This window comes from Callithrix jacchus, chromosome 9 (genome assembly GCF_049354715.1).
Source record: "Callithrix jacchus isolate 240 chromosome 9, calJac240_pri, whole genome shotgun sequence".
Taxonomy (NCBI): domain Eukaryota; kingdom Metazoa; phylum Chordata; class Mammalia; order Primates; family Cebidae; genus Callithrix; species Callithrix jacchus.
The window spans coordinates 87,125,449-87,146,023 of NC_133510.1; the positions used below are offsets into that span (position 1 = coordinate 87,125,449).

General features: G+C 34.7%; 1 long non-coding RNA gene and 1 pseudogene across 2 annotated transcripts in view; one reads left to right on the forward strand and one right to left on the reverse strand.

Annotated features, from left to right (window-relative positions):
- Window positions 1-20,575, forward strand: part of LOC144577779 (uncharacterized) — a 174,588-nt gene that overhangs the window by 100,553 nt on the left and 53,460 nt on the right. The window lies entirely within an intron of this gene.
- LOC100393806 (ribosome biogenesis protein WDR12 pseudogene) lies at window positions 12,762-13,755 on the reverse strand (annotated as a pseudogene).

A 20,575-nucleotide genomic window follows, 5' to 3' on the forward strand; every position in this document is an offset into this window, starting at 1 on the left:
GCGAAACTCCATCTCAAAAAAAAATAAAATAAAATAAAATAAAATCTAAAACAGTCTGATACTCGTATTTCATTTATAGTCTAGAAATGGTCCTTTTACAAAATGTATCATTCAATGTTCAACTAATAGGCAAACACTATTATTTATTTATTTTTTTACTATTAAGGAAAACCATTTAGATGCATTAAGGCTACGTGATTAAAATTCTGGAATTTATAACATCAAAATTTATAACTGCAGAGTAATGTTTGAAAGTAAATCTTCCTATTTTCAAAATATTGCAAAAAATCATACTTTATTATTTTCTCCCTAATACCATAATTTTCTGTAGATAGGGACTAGTACTTTGAAAAGAAGACTGTGAAAAGCCATATATTTTAGAAACATATACGTTATTGTGAAAAATTTCTTTGAATATTACTGATAAAGTAAATAAAATGGTCAAAATATATTCCTGTGGCAACAATTGGTAAAGGCCATCGAATTTCCAAGCTTACAGCAGGGAGACAAAAAGTATGTATTTCTTAAAGCAGAATTTTCAATATTTTTCAGATTAAAATAATTATTTATGAGAGTTATAAAAATGATGAATTGTAATCTAGATTTAGTGAGGATCTTCTGAAAATGGGAATTGGTATTTTTAATAAATACATCAAGTTATTCCCATAATTATAAAAGTTTGGGAGAAACAGCCTTAAGTGATATATTTCATAAACTTCTTAGATGTAGAATATTAACATCATCCCAGAAAATTTATTACTCAGGGTTCTCTAAAGAAAGAGAACCAATAAGAGCTGTTATAAATTAAAAAGAAAGCAAGAAAGAGAGAAAAACTAGTATTTATTATGAGCATTGGCTTATGTGGTCATAGAAGCCAAGAAATCTCCAAACCTCCCGTCTCATCTCTCTCTATGCTGGAGAATCAGGAAAGTCACTGGTGTAATTAAATCTGAATCCAAAGGCCTGAGAAGTAGGAGGGAAAAAAAAAGAACAAATTCATCTTTCCTCTGCCTTTGTGGTTTGGAAGATGTCTGCCCATAATGGTGAACACAATCTTCTTTACTCAGTCTACCAGTTCAAATGCTAATCTCTTCTAGAAATACTCTCACAGGCACACCCAGAAATATGTTTTGCCAGCTCTCCCTATTCTATCCTGGCATCTTTTAGCCTAGTCAAGATGACACATAAAACTAACCATCGCCATTTTATGATGCCCTTTACAATTAACCCCTGACCCACATACATAGAAGCAATGGCAATTCTGATTTATTTTTTCCACTAAAGGTAAATTTTATCTGTTCTATAAGGTCACAAAAATTGAATCAAACAATGTTATCCTTTTGTTTAAGGATTATTACACTCAGCATAAGTTTATGGAGATTAACCCATACTGTTGCATGTACTACTAGTTTATTTCTATGTGGTGATTCCATTTTATTAATATATCAACATATATTTATTCATTCTTTTATTGATAGACATAGAATGTTTCCAGTGTAAAACATTATGAGTAAAGCTGCTATGAACATTCTTGACAATTATTATGTGAACACATGTTTTCATTTTTCTTGGGTCAATACTTAAGATTGGAATGGTAGAATCATAGGTAAGTATAGTTTTAGTTTTGTAAGAAACTGACAGAGATTTTTCCAAAGTGGCTGTAGCATTTAAACTGACAATAATGTGAGTTCTGATCACTCCACAATCTCCCCATCATTTTTTCTTTTCTGACTTTGTTATAGATTTGATTTGTATTTTTTTTTTTGGTAAATAATGATGGTGAAAATTTTTTCAGGAACTTTATCATTCAAAGATCGCTTTTAGTGAATTGTTCATTTAAAACTGTGCAATTTTTATTATTTAATTTCCTTTTATTATTGAGAGTGAATGTCTAGGGATTCTTTATTTTCCAGCGGCAACCCTCTGCCCTCTGCCTGTGATAATGCTCATTATCAGCCCTTTGTCTGGTTTCCAATCACAGCAATGCTCAGTGACAGTGCAGCTGTGAAATGTCAGCCAATTTTCCCTAATCCTGCTTGCTTCATTATTTCCCCATTGCCTTTAAAGTTGTCTGTCTGTTTGGGGATTATTTGGTTTATTTTGTGTTTTTTTGTTTCTAAATCTGGCCTTCTCTTTCCCCCGCTCAGTGGGAGCTTTGGCTAACTAATTATTTCATCAAAGTCAGAGGCAAAATTCCCACCTAACAAATTTAATAAATTAAAAAGGTTTATGCTATTCCTCTTTTCATCAGCGTCCTTCAGATAAACCAGTAGGATATAGATATAGGCATATAGACCTAGACATATGAGAATAGATTTATCACAGGAATGGGCTCACACAATTGTGCAGGCTGGTAAGTCCTAGGCCTTCTTGAGAACCAGGGACGCCAATATCATAGCCGAGTGCAAGTCTGAAGGCCTCAGAGCCAGAGAAGGTGATGGCATTACTCTCAGTCTGAGTCTGGTAGCCTGAGAATCTGTGGTGGCTGCTGGTACAAGTCTTGGAGTCCAAAGGCCAAAGAATGTCTACTTCTGATGTCCAAGAGCAAGCGAAGAGGGATGTCACAGCTCCAGAAGAGAGAGGGAATCAGAGAGAATTAATTCACCTTTCTCTGCCTTTTTGTTGTGTGTGCAACAACTTCAGACAGTGCTAGTCTTCCCTGAGTGAGGGCAGATCTTCCTTATTCAGTCCACAGTTTCAAATGCTAATCTCTTCTGGAAACACCCTTCCACGGTACAACAAAAAATAATGCTTTATCAGGAAACTGGGCATTCCTTAATCCAGTCAAGCTGACACCTAAAATTAACAATTCCAGGCCGGGCACGGTGGCTCACGCCTGTAATCCCAGCACTTTGGGAGACCGAGGCGGGTGGATCATGAGTTCAAGAGATCGAGACCATCCCGGTCAACATGGTGAAACCCTGTCTCTACTAAAAATACAAAAAATTAGCTGGGCATGGTGGCACGTGCCTGTAATCCCAGCTACTCAGGAGGCTGAGGCAGGAGAATTGCCTGAACCCAGGAGGCGGAGGTTGCGGTGAGCCGAGATCGCGCCATTGCACTCCAGCCTGGGTAACAAGAGCAAAACTCCAACTCAAAAAAAAAAAAAAAATTAACAATTTCACTACTCTACAAAGCAATAGATGATTTGGCTACTGCTCTCTTCTCAACTTACTCTTCTTCTATTGTCCTCCCTGAGCCCTATGCTTAAACCAAACTTGCCTTCTTTTTAAATTCTGTGACCATTCCCCAGATTTAGTCCCGTATGGTGACATTTGCATTTGCTTTATGTTTCTTCTGTTGAAAAACTCCTTCCACAGCTTCTTAATGCTGCCATATTTTCAAAATTCCTACCTAAACTCAGATACCATAAATTGGGACACTGCAAGTAACTGGTCCTAATAAGGTTACTGGTCCATTGTAAGAGGTAAACTGGAAGGTACTGAAGATCTTCCTGGCTATAAATACATGAACCTTATTAAACATTTGCAAAATATTTTGATAAAAACTGGCCATTGCACTTTGGGGCATGGTCTATATACTTATGAAAACATATTATTATGAATAATATGCAATTTACATAGAGAAATTCCAGATATCCATATCGTCTACTTCCTCAAGTGTGCAATAAAGTTCTAAACATAGAGATACAATTGACATAATTGCAACCTCTTTAAAAGCATAAAGATAAGGTTGCTAAAAAGGCTGTCAGCCTGTGGCCGGCAGTCCACGTGTTCTGTGAAAGCATGATAACATTCCCCTTGTCCAAGTTAGTAAAGCTGAAGCCCCAACCTAAAGTTAGTATAAATAAAAGCAAAAAGTAAGACATTGTCATTCACATGATAGGACCTGAAGGTATAAAGGACAACAGACAGAGGTCACTCCAGAAACTATTTTTTCCAATATTTATTTGTAACCCTCCTTCTGGGTCTCCAAATACATTTCTTAGAGCAATTGATATTGTTCCACAGCTCATTGAATTTCCCATATTATTTTTTTCAGTCTTTTGCTTCTCTGTGCTTCAGTTTTGATAATTTATATTGCTATATCATCAGTCACTGGTCATTCGAGTACCATTTCTAAATTGCTGTTAACTTCGTCCTAATCATAGATTACATTTTTTATTTTTTTCAATTTTAGTAAATTTTGAGTTTATGTTGGATCTTGTATGATTTTCTTATGGCTAAAGATGTAAGTTATTTGTGAGTAAGTTTGACTTTTTTGAGGCTTGTATTTAAGCTTTGTTGCAGGAGATCTGTTAGAGTCATTATTGCTAGTTTATCATTCCACTGAAGCCTGACTTTTCTTGAAATTATATTTCAAGTGTTTTCCTTAGATGTGGTGCCTATCTGATGTCTCTAAAATTTTATTTGCATGGATTTTTCTTTTCCTTTCATTATAGATACCTTGGAAGGATATTGCATAATTTGGTTATAGTCATATTCTCTCCATTATCTGTGAATATTAGTTAATAATCAAGTTTGTAATGCCAGACTAATATTTTATGCTTTTTAAAAAATTTATTATACTTTAAGTTCTAGGGTACATGTGCAGATCATGCAGGTTTGTTACATAGGTATACAAGTGCCATTGTGGTGGTTTGCTACATCCATTGCCCTGTCACCTACATTAGGTATTTCTCCTAATGCTATCCCTCCCCAATCCCCCCATCCCCTGCTATTTTCCCCTAGGCCCCCACCCCCCAAGCCCTCATGTGTGACATTCCCCTCCCTGTGTCCATCCGTTCTCTTTGTTCAACACCCACTTATGAGTGAGAACATGCAGTGTTTGGTTTTGTGTTCTTGTGTCAATGTGCTGAGAATGATGGTTTTATACTTTATAAGTACTAATAGTTATTTGTTGTGCCTGAAAGCACATCAGATATGTTTTCTCTTTGTGGTTACACTTCAGTGATTTGACCAGGATATGCTAGAGTTCTTGTTTTGTGTTTGGTTTGGTTTAGGGAGAGTTTACTTGTTTTGTTTCTTTACTATTTATTCATCCTGAATTTTCCAATCTCTTTCAGTCTTAGATTTAGTCTCTTGAACTTAGAGAAACTTTCTTCAATTATTTTTAAGTGTTTATCTTCTTTCATTTTTTTAATCTTCTCCTTAAATCCTAGAGGCACTAGCTATTCTAGATATGTGTTCTTTTCGGCAACATTTTCTTTTTATTGAATGAAATTGCCTAGGAACTTGTACCATTGCATGTGATACTAACACATAATAAAATATGCATTGCAAGTACATTTCTAAAAAGGTCAAAGATACATTGATAGCCAGGAGCAGTGGTTCATAGTTGGAATCCCAGCTACTCAGGAGGCTGAGGTGGGAATATGGCTTGAGCACAGGAGTTTGAGGCTAAGTGAACTATGATGGCACCACTGCACTGCAGCCTGAGTGACAGAGTGAGACCCTGTCGCTAAATAAATAAATAATACGGTTACAGAAACATACAAATGGCCAGTAAAACTAGAATAAAAACACGAAAGTAATTACCATCAAAGCCATCATATGTGTTATTAGTAGGATCTTTTGGGCACACATATTGATGGTAAAAATACAAAGAAAAGTAAAAGCCAATTACTATAAAAGTTAGCAGGGTAGTTACTCCTGGGAGAGGGTACGTCTTCAGACAGGAAATCATGAGTGACTTTTGGAGAGGTGACAATTTTCTTCTCAACCTAGATGGTGATTACATAGCAATGATTTTAGTCATTTGATATGCTGCATTATACAATTTTATGCACTGTTGTGTATAAATACTGTATTTCACTCTCTTAGGAAAATAGATATATTTGTTTTCTTTAAGAAATCTAGACTTCAAAAAGCAGACTTAAAATTTATAATACTTTAAAAGTAACATTTATATAGTAAATGGAAGACAACTTGGTTATGCAGAAGTAAACAAAATACTTACTAGTTAGTGTCATTTCACTATGAATTTGAAAATTAGGTGTGAAATATTCTACGTTAATGTGAATCACATTTTCCCTTATATTCTGTAATGCAGTATCTAAAATTTAAGTGAAAAGAGGAGTAGAGGCTTGGCTTACCATCCAGTCTAAGTACTCAACATTACTGCCAACCTGAGAAGTTTGATATAATAAATATATTCAGACCAATTTGACACACTAAAAACATGAATTATAACCAATTACAAGGACCCAGTAAAATCATAGGAGAGGTAAACGAAGAAGTAACACGATATTATGTTGTACTGTTGGATGTCTTTCAATAGTTTATTATTAAGACAAATCATAATCCAGGGTAGATTATACTTTCTTGGTGTTTAACTTCAACAGTGCAAGTGAAATATTTTAATCTTTCATGGACTAAGTTATACAGCTCAAAAGAGGGTAGTCACTACTAGATCTCTCTAATTCCCTAGGCGTTCTTAACTCTTTCACTTGCCTATTGTGGAACTTTTTATATTTAAATTTTATTTTATATATCTGCTGCCATTCTCATTTGCTCAATTGCTCACTCAGTATAGAGTTCAAGTAAATCCAGACCAGGAGAAAGTACCCTGAATCCTTCTTTTGGTGGTGTTGTAAGATTTTCTCACAGTCTGTTTTGCAGCTTAATTTCCATTTTATATATATTTTTTCTCGCTGAACTCTTCTGTCACAAGCAATCATTTTTCATAGTTTACACATTTCCAATTATGACAAAAAGGTATGTGAGGACTTCCCCGTACTTCCCAAGAGTTTCCTGACAACAATACCATTTATGGTATTTAAAAATCCCTTTCCCTTCTCCTGGATTTTAGTTTCACTTTGATGGATTTGTACTAAGCAACTTCTTTTTCCACTGGCCGTTTTCTTTCATTTGAAACCTGATTTATGGGGATTTGTAGTCACTCCACCTTTATGTAGAAAAACTGTTGATATCTCCCTTTTAATGTGAGGACATTACATATTTCCACTGCATTCTACAGAACTACCTTCTAGCACAGGAGGAATTTCTCCTTTCATAGATTCAGTTCATCATTCCGAATTCCAATTGTGTAATCCAGATTACCTGAGGCTACTTTTTCAGTGTCTTTCCAATCCTTGGGTGGTAGTATTAATATCAGTTTGATTTCATCCAAGGGCCAGAAGGCCAATTTGCATGGCATAAATGTGCTAGCTGCTTAATTGTCTGGTCTAGACATAGGCTTGGTCCAGGGACAGCTAGACACAGTTAAATGGAGAGCACAACACATAGACATGCCACTTTGGTATTGAGGAATGACAGAGACCCTGGCTTTTCTGAAAAGCATAAGGGATAGGGTTCTTATGGACATATAAGTAAACATTTGCCATTTAAAAAGTGAAGTAGAAATATAAACATTTCTACTGTATACATTTTAAGTGGCCTTATTTTGCATTTCAGTACCATTACTCTTTCTAGGCCATGAATTGCTAAATGTTATATCAAAAGCTAAATGAAATTTGTAATATAAATTTGGTAAGTAATATGTAGGGTACAAGATGTGATAGTTTTAAGGACTAAATATAATTTGTTTTTCAGCTTTGAGTTTTTAAGTTTTGGGTTCCTATAAAATTTAATTTTGACTTTAAAACCAAAGTTTTGCACTAAAGAATATCCAGTTTTCACAGAAATTTTTTTAGATATCCTATTTTGCATTTTCCCCACTGAAAGTAAAATTTTGTGTGTTATTCTGAAAGAGATAATCAAACATGTGGTAGTCTGTGGCTTCTGAAGGAAATTAATAACATCTATAATAGGGAATTTTGTTGAAACCAAATCTCAAATCAATGGCACCACAAATGCTATTATTGACTGGGAAAATTACTGTCTAAATAAAAATGAAAATACATGTTTCAGGCTGTTATTATTTCCTTGCCTCAAGTTAATTTCCTCTATACCAACTTTCCCACTGATGACAGCCACTAGAATTTTGTCTAACCACAAGCATATTACTGGTCTGATGCTACAAATAGCACAGAACAGCACAAACAAGCATATTACTGGTCTGATGCTACAAAAAGCACAAAACATATCCATACTGGAAAAACCCAGAATATAGATCTGTTTTCATTCTAGGTTCAAAGTACTTTTTTAGAAAATGATAAGCAGATACGAAAGTTAGCCCCAGTAGCATTCCAGCGCCCTTAAATATAGTATTTTAGTATAAATATCTATAATAGTTTTTTCCTGTTTAGCAATTAGATCTTATCTGAATGTCCCGATAATACTATGAAAAGAATATGTTGTAAAATAATAATTATGTGAAAAATAAGCTAAAATCACTGAAGGACACACTTTGAAACTATTCGGAGTGTGCTGAGATAGCATAGTTCTTATTGCACCAAGAATCAGACTAGTTTCTGGGTTCTCAGGAATTCATGAAAAAACATGCCATCTTGTCAGGTTTCTTATCCTATTCTTGAATGATTCTATTTTAACTGTAAAAATCCACATATTTTTCAGATAAAGAACCTAAAGCTTTTTAGAGCTTAAGTGAATTTCACACTGACAAATAATTTATGAATTAACCAAGATTACAAATCTGGTCTACCTAATTCCCAAGTCTGTGATTTTTTCATTCTTCCTTACTATTCTCTGTCATTCTCACTAATATCTTACAGGCACCTCATCCTCATTTCTAAAAGTTATAAAAAGCACAATTGTGTCCTGGAAAATGAAATAAAATCAGTTAAAATTGTAGGGAATAACATGAGATAGAAGACACCTTAATAGTTGAGCTAGAGGAAATGGGGTTCTAAAATATATAAGACATACTCTTTTAATGTTAAGTATGAAGAAGATGTAGACTGCTTCATTTTCTATAACTTTTGAAGCCCTAATCAAAATATAACTTAGGGCAATTAGATTTACCTTTTAGGAATTTAGAATTCGGAAACCATGAGACTAAATCTGTTTCTATTGACACTTGAGGTAAAAAACATAAAATTTTTAGATTAGGCCGTAAAGTTAAAATGACAAAATAATTTAGGCACACAGAAAAGAACTGAGATCTAATGACTGAAAGAATTTCTAGCCCACTTGCACTCTACAGGAGGTCTGGATATATCTTGGTCTGTCTATGGGTGTCTGTGGAACTATAGTGACATATTAAAAAAATACTAGCTTGAGTTTATTTGAGTAAGTTTTTGTTCTTTGTAACAACAATAACAACAAAAAACACAAACCACACAAAAATCTCTGAGAAGAAACATAAATTGTTGTGGAATGTCTGCATTAACCATGATAGACACATACAGGAATTAAAGGCATAAAGAATTAAAAGCCAGTAAGAGAAACTGCAGACAACAGGGTAATTTAGAAGTATATACATAACTATTCTCTAGAGGTCTACTCTGATGATCCTAAGTGATTGATAAGAGATTTTGTATCCATATGTTAGACATTTTAAGAAAATTTGTCTGTAAATAAGTTCAATTTGAACCAAACTGAAGGAAAGATTGGTGCCAAATAACAGAGTAAAAAAAATAATTTTTACATAGGATAATTTCATTAATGATATCTTAATGTTTTTATTTTAATAGAATCAAAGGTAGAAATCTGTCTAGAAAAAAGTGAAAATTTTGTAAATCCTTGATTATATGAAGTTATGCTAAGAACTATGAAAACTCTCGTTGAAATAAACAGCATTCTTTTTTTTTTTAATTATTCTTTAAGTTCTGAGGTACATGTGCAGAACGTGCAGGTTTGTTATATAGGTATACACATGCCATGGTGGTTTGCTGTGTCCATCACCCTGTCATCTACATTAGGTATTTTTCCTAATGCTGTCCCTCCAGCATGTTCTCACTCATAAGGAGATGTTGAACAGAGAGAGCACATGGACACAGGGAGGGGAATATCATACACTGGGGCCTATTGGAGGGTGGGAGGCTAGGAGAGGGATAGCAGGGGTTGGGGGCTGGCGGAGGAGAAACAGCATTCTTATTAAAAATAAATTATCAGCATGGCTTTAGATTTAGAAGAAAAAAATTACTATCCAGAAAAAAATTGCCATTTTTAGGTGAAAATGGCACCAGTCTTGCCTAATTTTTTCAGAAACTGCATTTAAACAGATAAATAAAAATCCCACTGTTGGGTACTAATCTGGAGATTATTTATCTATATAAGCCTATAAATCTATATTCATATATATATAGCATTTATATATATATGCTTAATTAAAATGTTAAAAATTTTTCAAAACAAAATAAATATGACATAATTAGAGTCAGTCTTTGAAATGTAAAATAAATATATTGACATAATTAGGTTCCACCTTTTGGGTTAAAGTCTTTGTTGTGTTTACGAAGCAAATCTTGTGTTAACTTAAACATACACAAAAGCCTGTACTATCACATTATTCCTCACTTTAAGGAAGAGGTAAGGATTCTATTGGTTAAAAAAAATAATAGTTTTCTTCATTTTATAACATGTGATATTATATGTGTGTGTGTATTGGTTTTATTCCATGGTTTCCATCTCATAACTCCCATAGCCCTCGTTATTTGCTAAGTGACTGAAACAATATATTTTGCTAAAGAATCTCTTTTTTTATCTTTGATTCCTGAATCAACTTTGGAACAGATTCCTGGTGGTAAAGGTGAAAGTCTCTGATTATAATGTTGGGGCACTTTAGGCCTTAGAAACAAGACTCAGAAAATAGAATCTCTCTGACCTTCTCCTGCTTTCCTTTCACCTGCTCCTTTTTCTACTCAAGGCCATCCATGAAAAACTTAAAATATATTCTTCCTTTGCCTTTATGACTTGGAGCTGGCCATCAAGATATTTTCTGACTGACTTTGCGTGATTGTAAGTCATAGACTCTTTTCAGAAGGGTTCATGCCCCATACTCAGAAGGAAAGAATATTGTACAGATGCCAAGAAGAATCTGAACAGGCAGACCTTGCTGGGTGTTCCCACTCAGTCTACTAGTATGAGATCACACCGTGTTTGTCCAACCACATTTCTACATGGTTGTCCATGCTTCAACCATGCCTGTAAGATGAAGTCTCCAAAAAAGGCCCAAGAGGAGGGGCTACTGTGAACTTCTGGACAAGTGAACTGATGGGGGCTTACAGGAGGAGGAAGAGGACTTCATGTGTTGGGAGGGTGGCACACCCCAACTCCATGGGAACTGAAGCTCCTGCCCTCAGGATCCTTCCAGATCTCACCTTACATATCCCTTTGTTTCCCTTTCTGTGAGTTACTATAGCAAATTAATGGAGCCCAAAAAGGAGGTTGTGGAAACCAAACTTGAAGCAGAGCCAGTTGGTCTGACATTCTGGAGGCCTGAATTTGTGATTGGTGTCTGACATGTGGGCCATCCTATGGTCCTGTGTCTTCAACCTGTGGGATGTGATGCTATTGCAGGTTAGAGAGTGTCAGAACTGAATTGGAGTAGAAGACACTCTGCTGGTGTCTGCTACAGAATTATTTCTTGCTTGCTGGTTGGAGAAATTCCTCACACATGTAGTGTCAGAAGCATGTTGTGAGAGTATAATGGGAGAAACTGAGTTTGTTTTTCTTCTTATACCATTCATGTTTTTAATTCTGTCTTAACCTGAGTCATACTCATTGAATAATATATGACTTCTGTGTCAGGTATTCCCTGGTCATAATGTTCTCTAGCCCTTTGATTGGAAATTCCTAGATAGCATACACACCTTTCTCAGAATGTGCAGGATATGCAGGTTTGTCACATAGATGAATGTGGGCATTTTTTATACAGATTATTTTATCACCAGGTATTAAGCCTAATATCCATTAGTTTATTTTCCTGATCCTCTCCCTTCTCCAACCTTCCAGCCTCCAACAGGCTCCAGTGTGTGTTTTTCCACGCTATGCGTCCATGTGTTCTCGTTATTTAGCTCTTTTCTCTAACTTAAAGTATTTTCTCTACGTGATGGTTAATTTTACGTGTCAACTTGGCTGGGCCACATTACACAGATATTCAGTCAAACTTTATTCTTGATATTACGTGAGGGTGTTTTTAGATGGGATTTACATTAAAATTATAGGACTTCGAGTAAAGCAGATTACCTTACATAATGTGAATTGGTCTCACCTAATTAGTTGAAAGCCTCAATAGAACAAAAGACTTGATAACTCCTATTCCATCATCACCTCAAGGCCCAGCAAGTGAAAATTTTCTGTCAGACCATATTCAGACTTCATCTGCTCTTCCTGATTTCTGAAATAGGTTGTCTTCAGACTTGAACTGCAACCTCAGCTCTTTCCTGGGTCTTTTGCCTGTGGCACCTAAGGACAGGTGGTACAACTTTACCACTCACACTGTCTTTAAAAATTAAGGTTTCTATTTTCTGTTTTTGTATTGGCAACATAGTCTTTTATAGAATTTCAAAAAGACAATCTTAAGTCAAATTGATACCTTTAAAAAGAAAGTTACAAAAAAAGAAATTAAAAATTCAGTTTAATTTGAAGAGTGTGTACAGAGTAGTGAATGCAGGGCACATTTTATATTTTATATACACAGGCTATTGTATTATAAATATAAAATGAAAAAGTGATATGTTAACTATTATAAAGGGTGAAACCATTATATAAACTTTAATCTAGAAGGATGCTTTCTGCATCTGTATCAATGTAATTTCATGATTCTCTACCAGTATTTATAGAAAGAATCTCTATAATCAAATTATCATGCACTTTCATGACCCACATGGGAAGCAGTAGGTGAATATCTGTAGGAATATAACATTCTGTCTGCTCTTCCTCTGAGAAGTAGCCCCGTATTTTTCTAGTCTACACTCAGAACTTCATCTTTATGAGCAGCTAAATCATAGAATGATCTAGCCTTACAACTTCTTGTATTCCACAGCTTGACAACCTCACCTAAACATCCTGAAATCAGCTTCATGAATAGAAGACCGTTTTAGTGATGTCACCCAGCCTGTATATGAGGTTAGAAACAACAACAGCAAAAAACTATCTCTAGTTTGGGAATCCCACAGTTTTACATGCATATCTTTGCTTCCAGATGCTAAACATTTACAAAGTGAAGAATAGAAAATATTATACTTTATTTCCTGACAAAGTTAAGACTGCTGAACTCAACATCCCACACATTAACTGTGTAGTCCCAAGACGCACTACAGATTTCTTCAGCATTTGACCACACAACCAAGGAAATTGCTTCCTTGTGGCCAGAGAGGATCAGCAAAGGAGTCCTTGTTAGTCCCAATTGCTCTGTTTTCTGTTTCTTTCTCAATGTTTGGATTCCTCCATTTTGTCTTCTTATCTATAGGGACTGTAGACTAGATATTTAACATCGTATCTCAGGAGCCACTGCAAAATTGAGTTCCTGAGCTCTCAACAGCTATATAATGTACACTTCCAGCATGATCTGTGCAGCAGTGTAGGGCTTTCACAGTTTCTCTTTAGTTCTACTCCTGTAAGACCAAAGTCTGATTGATGGAAGAATTCAGTAATAAACAAGAAAAAATGTCTTTTTTTCACCCAGGCCACATCTTTCACAGCATCTGTATGTCTCACATCCATCATTATAGACTTTCCTCCAAGGATCAGAACTATAAAATTTAGTTCTCAGGAAGAATTGAGGATTGGGGAAAAGAATACAGAAGCAAACATCTAAAATGCATTGTATGCGTACCAAAACTAACTTTGAGAAACAAAATCAGAAAATGTTTCCCCATGGCATATGGGTTCACTGACCTCTAACTACAGAAGCATGAATTTCATCTTTGGAATCTTCAACGTAAAGTATTCTCCAGCTATGATGGATACTATCGGCCAACTGCATCACAGAACACTATGGATATTCAGTTTGCCTTTAGATTTACCTCTGTACATAGTAAATATTTCTGGGACTATGGGTTGATTCTCAAAATTTTCTTAATCTTCTATCCTTTCCACATGCTATAGGAATTATCTTTTGGATCTCAAAGTTTTTAAGATCCGTTTCTAGCTTCTCTACATCCCGTCTGGACACAATTAGGGCTGCCTTCACTACGGGCAACACTTTGAGAAAGGACAGACTCTCTCAGTATGCACCTCCCTCTGTTTAATCCTCTCTGCTTTCTCTAAGACTCTCCCTTCATGCTCCTCTCATTCCAGATGTCCTTATGCCATCTCCAAATCCTGAAAGTCTACCATCCTTGCAGACGTACTCAATGACATCTTCAACAACAATCCTTGATCCAACAGTCAAGATCAATTGTTCCTAGATTTTGAACTGTAGTTACATATCTCAGAAGAGCTTTTACACATGCACAAGGTCAAATGCTCAAGAATGTTATGGCAGCATTGAATGCAACAGTGAAATACTGGAAACAGACTAAATGCCCAATAACAGTACAATGTAATTTTATTTCGCTGAGTGCCTGCAATAGAATATACTAAAATAAATGATACAGTACATATGGTTTATACATAAAAGAAATAAAATAGCGTAATATAACAATTAAAATGTATAAATTAAAGCATGTGTACCAACTGAAGCAAATTTCAAACCAAATATTAAGGGAAAAAACATTTTAGAAGGACTTTTATAGTAGGATAATATTAATGAGACATTTGCAAGCAAATTATTGTTTTGAGATGTATTCATGTGTGCTGGTATATAATTTTCACAAAGGAATAAAATTAGGAGTCCATGGAACACAAATGTTTAGGTGGGAAATAGAAGAGAATAATCTTGGAGACAAACCTAAGATGTGTTAAGTTCACATATGCTTAGAGGAAGAAAGGTGCATCTTTCATAAGATTTTACCATTAAAAAAGAGCTATTCAAAAAAATAAACATAAATTCTGTTAAACTAAAACCTAATTCCTTACCACTGGGACATCTGTGTTGTCTCTATCTAATGTTGTATTATCCCAGGAACATCCCTATAAAGCTCACTCATATTGGAATTCCATGCCTTGCTGTTAACTCAGTTTTTGACTGAACTCTCAGGGTCTGGTATGCACTTAAACTAAGCTTTCTCATCACCTCAACATTCCTTCCAGAAGTTGACCTTCTCCTGTGTGCTAGATTATTCTATTGTTGATTTGGTTTTGCCAAAATCTATGTTGGCTATAGCTGATCTTCTTTCAAAGTGCCAGCGTAGAGTTGGCCAAAAGTAAAAGCAGACAAAATTGGAGAGTCAAAAGTGAATGACCTTCACTTTCTGAAGATCATTCTCAGTTAGAGATGATAAAAGGCAGATGTATATTTAAGAATGAGCTCCAATTTGTCTTCAACCTTTCCCACTTATGCAACTCTTTTCTCTAATTATCTTCCCTGATACAAGCCCACTACCAAGAACTTTGCTGTAATCTTACAGTGGCAGAAACCATGAAAAATCTAAATTTCCATATCAGTCCCCTTCTTTAGTTTCAATCAAGCAACTGTATATAGATATTTCTAATTTTCAGCTTTTCCAGATACACCTTTTTCTTCTGTTCCAGGGCTAATGAGTATCTTTTCTCTCATCTTTAAGTTACCTTTCATACTTTTCTTCCCCATCTCCTCCCGCAATTGGGCAAACTCTAATCTCTGTGATAAATACCTATCCCATAATCATCATAGTGATTGTACTTTCTTTTTTTTTTTTTTTTTTGAGACGGAGTTTCGCGCTTGTTACCCAGGCTGGAGTGCAATGGCGTGATCTCGGCTCGCCGCAACCTCTGCCTCCTGGGTTCAGGCAATTCTCCTGCCCCAGCCTCCTGAGTAGCTGGGATTACAGGCACATGCCACCATGCCCAGCTGATTTTCTGTATTTTTAGTAGAGACGGGGTTTCACCATGTTGACCAGGATGGTCTCGATCTCTTGATCTCGTGATCCACCTGCCTCGGCCTCCCAAAGTGCTGGGATTACAGGCTTGAGCCACCGCGCCCGGCCGTGATTGTACTTTCTTAATTGAACATCAGCTGAAACAACCATCATCCCCAAACCTGAGTATATTCTTCCATCCCCCTCCTCATGATAGCAAGATCTGTGCAGAAAGTAGTACAATCACCCTAATGATCACAAGAGTACAAAGTAATAAGACTATCAAAATAACTTCACTTCTCCACTTTGACCAAGAACTTTGTGTCATTTTTTCAGTAAATTTATGAGGCTGTGATGATGACACTCCTGTGTTTAGAATGAAGCTTGTTCTAAGTTGATGGAAAGGACCACATTGCATGCTTGGAAGTTGCCGTTGCAAAGCAGGAGAGAATGCCAATGAGCCTTGATAGTGTTAACTTGCTGATGGTGTTCTTCAATAAAATTATTTTCTTGCAAGAACTGGGTCCAATACTCATAAACACATAAAATTGCCTTGCTGATTAACTATAAGGATTACATTATAAAGAATTACTGATTAAATTTCAGTAACTGTTGTCTGAACCTTCCAGATAGCAGTAGCCACCCTGGTAACCAAGACTAATATAACTATTGTCAAGTCTTGTACTCTCTTCTGAGCTTCCAATAAACAATAATCAGCATTTGAAACTTTGATCCTGAACAAATTCACAGAGCTTGCTTGCTGTACTTTACAAATACATTAATATGTAAATATTTATACAGTTAACCTGATGCAACTGGCAATTTGGCCATATAAAAATAATTGCTTTAACAAGAAACTAGAATTTTTGAACAACAGAAACAAGGAAGGCTTTACTTGTCATATTGGTAAGAAAAAATAGATTTCTGTCAATTCAGAACCCTCTATACTTTTACCTATCCCATAGCTCCATTTGTCTTCTTATGTATCAAGTAATCTGCTGTTTAACAACCAATATAATTCCATTCACAATCATCAGATTTATCATATATATGAGAATAAGTTGAATCTTTGAAAAGAAAGTTATCCATGAATTCAAATCTTCTAGAGAAAAGCTATATAGGATATTAACACTAGTTTCTTTTTTATATTAATCATCAGACCTCAATCCTATTACTTAAGATATATGAGTTTCAGTTTCCTAATCTGGAAAATGGGAATAAAAATTATAATCCCCATATAGGGTTATTGTGAAGATTAAAATATATTATTATGTTAAATTCTTAATACAATGTTTAGCATGTGTGTGTGTGTGTCTGTGTGTGTGTGTGTGTATAGATTTTATTAGCTTATCTTATTCTGGTTTATTTTTTCATATGGGGAAACACTCAGATTCTCACGGTACTCTTCAGTCTGTCTTGAAAACTGTAAATAAAGGCCCTAAACATTTTCATCACCCAAATGTATTTGTGTCTCTTCTCAATTAATCTCTACTCCAGAGGCAACCACTACTGGTCTGATATCCATCATTAGTTGCAGTAGGTAGAATTTTAAGATGAATCCAATAATGCTTTTCATAGTCTCCTCCCAATCAATGTGATAGCAACTTATGACCCATTATATATTTTCATATAAATAGAGTTATAGAGTATGTTATTTTCAGCATTTGATTTCTGTCACTCAACTCAGTATTTTGAGAACTATCCATGTTGTTACATGTATCAATAGTTTGTTCCATTTAATTGCTCTGTTGTATTAGATTTTATGAACATATGTATATAGCACTTTATATTCTTATTGATGGTACTCTGGTTTGTTTCTGAGTTTTGAATATTATGAGTAAGGCTATTATGAAATTTAACATACAATTTATTTGTAAATATATTTGTTCATTTTTCTTAGTTACATATATGAGATTGCAATTGCTGTGTGGTTGTGTAAATGAATGTTCAACTTCTATGGCAAAAAGGCCAAATTGTTTTCCACATGGTTGCATCAGCTGATATCACAGCCAAAAATATGTGACTCCCAGTTCTCTCCACATTTGGTGCTGTCAGTCTTTTACATTTTAATTTTTCTAGTGGTATCTTAGTCTTTTTATTTGCATGCTTAATGATATTAAAATTATTTTGGGAAACACTTTAGTCCTATTCAATTAAAAAAACAGCATTTTAAAATTATTGCAAGTATTATTTACATATTTTTGATAAAAACTCTGTCACTATAAACACAATAAAAATAAGAAATTTACTTAAAATTGAAAGTAAATTATTTTTAATTAATTACTTATTTTGGGTCCCCTAAAATGTCTTTGCCCAACACCAGATCACAAAGATTTATTTTTATGTTTTTATTATAGTTTTATTTTTCTAACTTTAATATTTAGCTTCATATTTCAACACATTTCAAAACTAACATATATGAAGAGCTAATAAGTATATCACTCTAATGATAGTTTCTTTTGCTGTGCAGAAGCTCTGGAGTTTAATTAGATCCCATTTTTCTATTTTGGCTTTTGTTGCCAATGCCTTTGGTGTTTTAGTCATGAAGTCCTTGTATGCCTATGTCCTGAATTGTATTGCCTAGGTTTTCTTCTAGAGTGTTTATGGTGTTAGGTCTTATTTTAAATCTTTAATCCATCTGGAGTTAATATTTGTATAAGGTGTGAGGAAAGGATCTGGTTTCAGCTTTCTGCATATGGCTAGCCAGTTTTCCCAACACATTTATTAAACAAGAAATCCTTTCCCCATTGCTTGTTTTTGTCTGATTTATCAAAGATCAGATATTTGCAGATGTGTGGCATTAATTCTGAGGCCTCTGTTATGTTCCATTGGTCTATATCGCTGTTTTGATACCAGCATCATGCTGTTGTGATTACTGTAGCCTTGCAGTATAGTTTGAAGACAGGTAATGTGATGCCTTCAGCTTCTTTTTTTTTTTTTTTTTTACTTAGGATCGTCTTGGCTATGCAAGCTCTCATTTTGGTCCCCTATGAAGTTTAAGGGTTTTTTTTTTTTTTCCAATTCTTTGTAAAAAGAACATACCAGCAGCAACAAGGCTCATATTGGATTATTCTATTTATATGAACTTCAAAAAAGCAAAAATCTGTAATGACAGTAAAAGGAACAGTGAGTTTCTTTGGGAAAGAGTGACTATTGACTCCAAACTTTCTGTATATTGGACATACTTTGTGTCTTTTTTGGAGTTTTGATTACATAAGTGAATATATTTGTTAAAACCCATCAGATTGTATAGTTAAGAAACATACATTTCACTGCATGTAAATAAATTTTACAAGAACATATTGTGTTCTTTCTCACTCTGCTGTTAAGAACTACCTGAGACGGGGTAATTTGTGAAGAAAAGAGATTTAATTGATTCAGAGTTCCATAGGTTTAGCAGAAAATGTGACTGGGAAGTCTCAGGAAACTTTAAAGTATGGCAGAATACAGAAAAGAAGCAAGTATGTCTTATGACAGACCAGAAGAGAGAGAGAGAAGAGGGAGGTGCCACACACTTATAAACAATGAGATATCATGAGAACTTACTATCACAACAACAGTAAGGGGGAAATCCACCCCCATGATCCAAACACCTCCCATCAAGCCCCTCCTCCAATTTGACATGAGATTTGGGCAGGACCACAAATCCAAACCATATCACATATTTTTAGAAGAGTGCATGTGTAATTCTTTAAACAAAAAAAAAGTATTTTGTTTACAGTTATTACCAATTACCATCTAAAAAGTCATTTTTCTAAAATTTCATCTTAATTTTTTATAAGAAAGAGTAAGTAAATGTATTTCATATGTCTATGATAAAACAATATTTTATGTTTATTATATTCATATTTAAGTTATAAGATTTTTAAAGAGACATTATTAGTGAAATTATTTGTTAATTATTTAAATCAAATTTTCATTTTAAATAATCAGGATTTATGTTAACTATGCATTAGCACATATGAGATATGCACATTTTTAAGTAAAAGGGGAAATTTTATAGTATAGTTCACATGCCCCATAGGAACATTTTACTCAATGATGGGCCTTATGTACAACTGTGATCACATAAAATTTTAATATCATATTTTTACTATACCTTTTCTGTGTTTAGATGTTTAGTTACACAAATACTTATCATTGCATAACAATTGCCTGCAGCATCCAGTAGAGTAACATGCTGTATAGGTTTGTAGCCTAGGAGCAACAGGCTATGCCATACAGCCTAGGTGTATAATAGACTCTGCCATCAAGATTTGTGTAAGCACACTCTGTGATGTTCTCACGACAATGAAATCACCCAATGGCACATTTCTCAGAATGCATTTCTGTCATTAAGTGATGCATGACTGTGTTTGGTGTTTTATTACAAAGAAATAGAATTGCCAGCAGTGTAACTCTAGACCTTACTGTAACTCTTTTTTTTAAATAGCTTTACTGAGGTATAGTTGATAGACAATAAACTGAACATATTTAATGCTTACAATTTGATGAATTTGGCCTTATGCATGTATTCATGAAACCAACACCACAATCAAGGTAATAGACTATCCATCACTTCCCAGTGTGTGTGTGTGTGTGTGTGTGTGTGTGTGTGTGTGTTAAGAATGCTTAACATGAGATCTCTCTTAACAAAACTTAAAGTGCATAATCCAGTATTGTTGACAATAGGCATTATGCTTGTATAGTTAAAACTTCAAACCAGTTGAACCACTCCCCATTTCCTTTTTCTCCAACCTCTGCTAACCACTATTCTCTTCTGTGCTTCTACAAGTTGGAGTACTTTAGGTACCTTGTATAACAATATTTGTTAATCTATAATTAATTTATTTCATTTCGCATAATGACCTCTGGTTTCATTTGTGT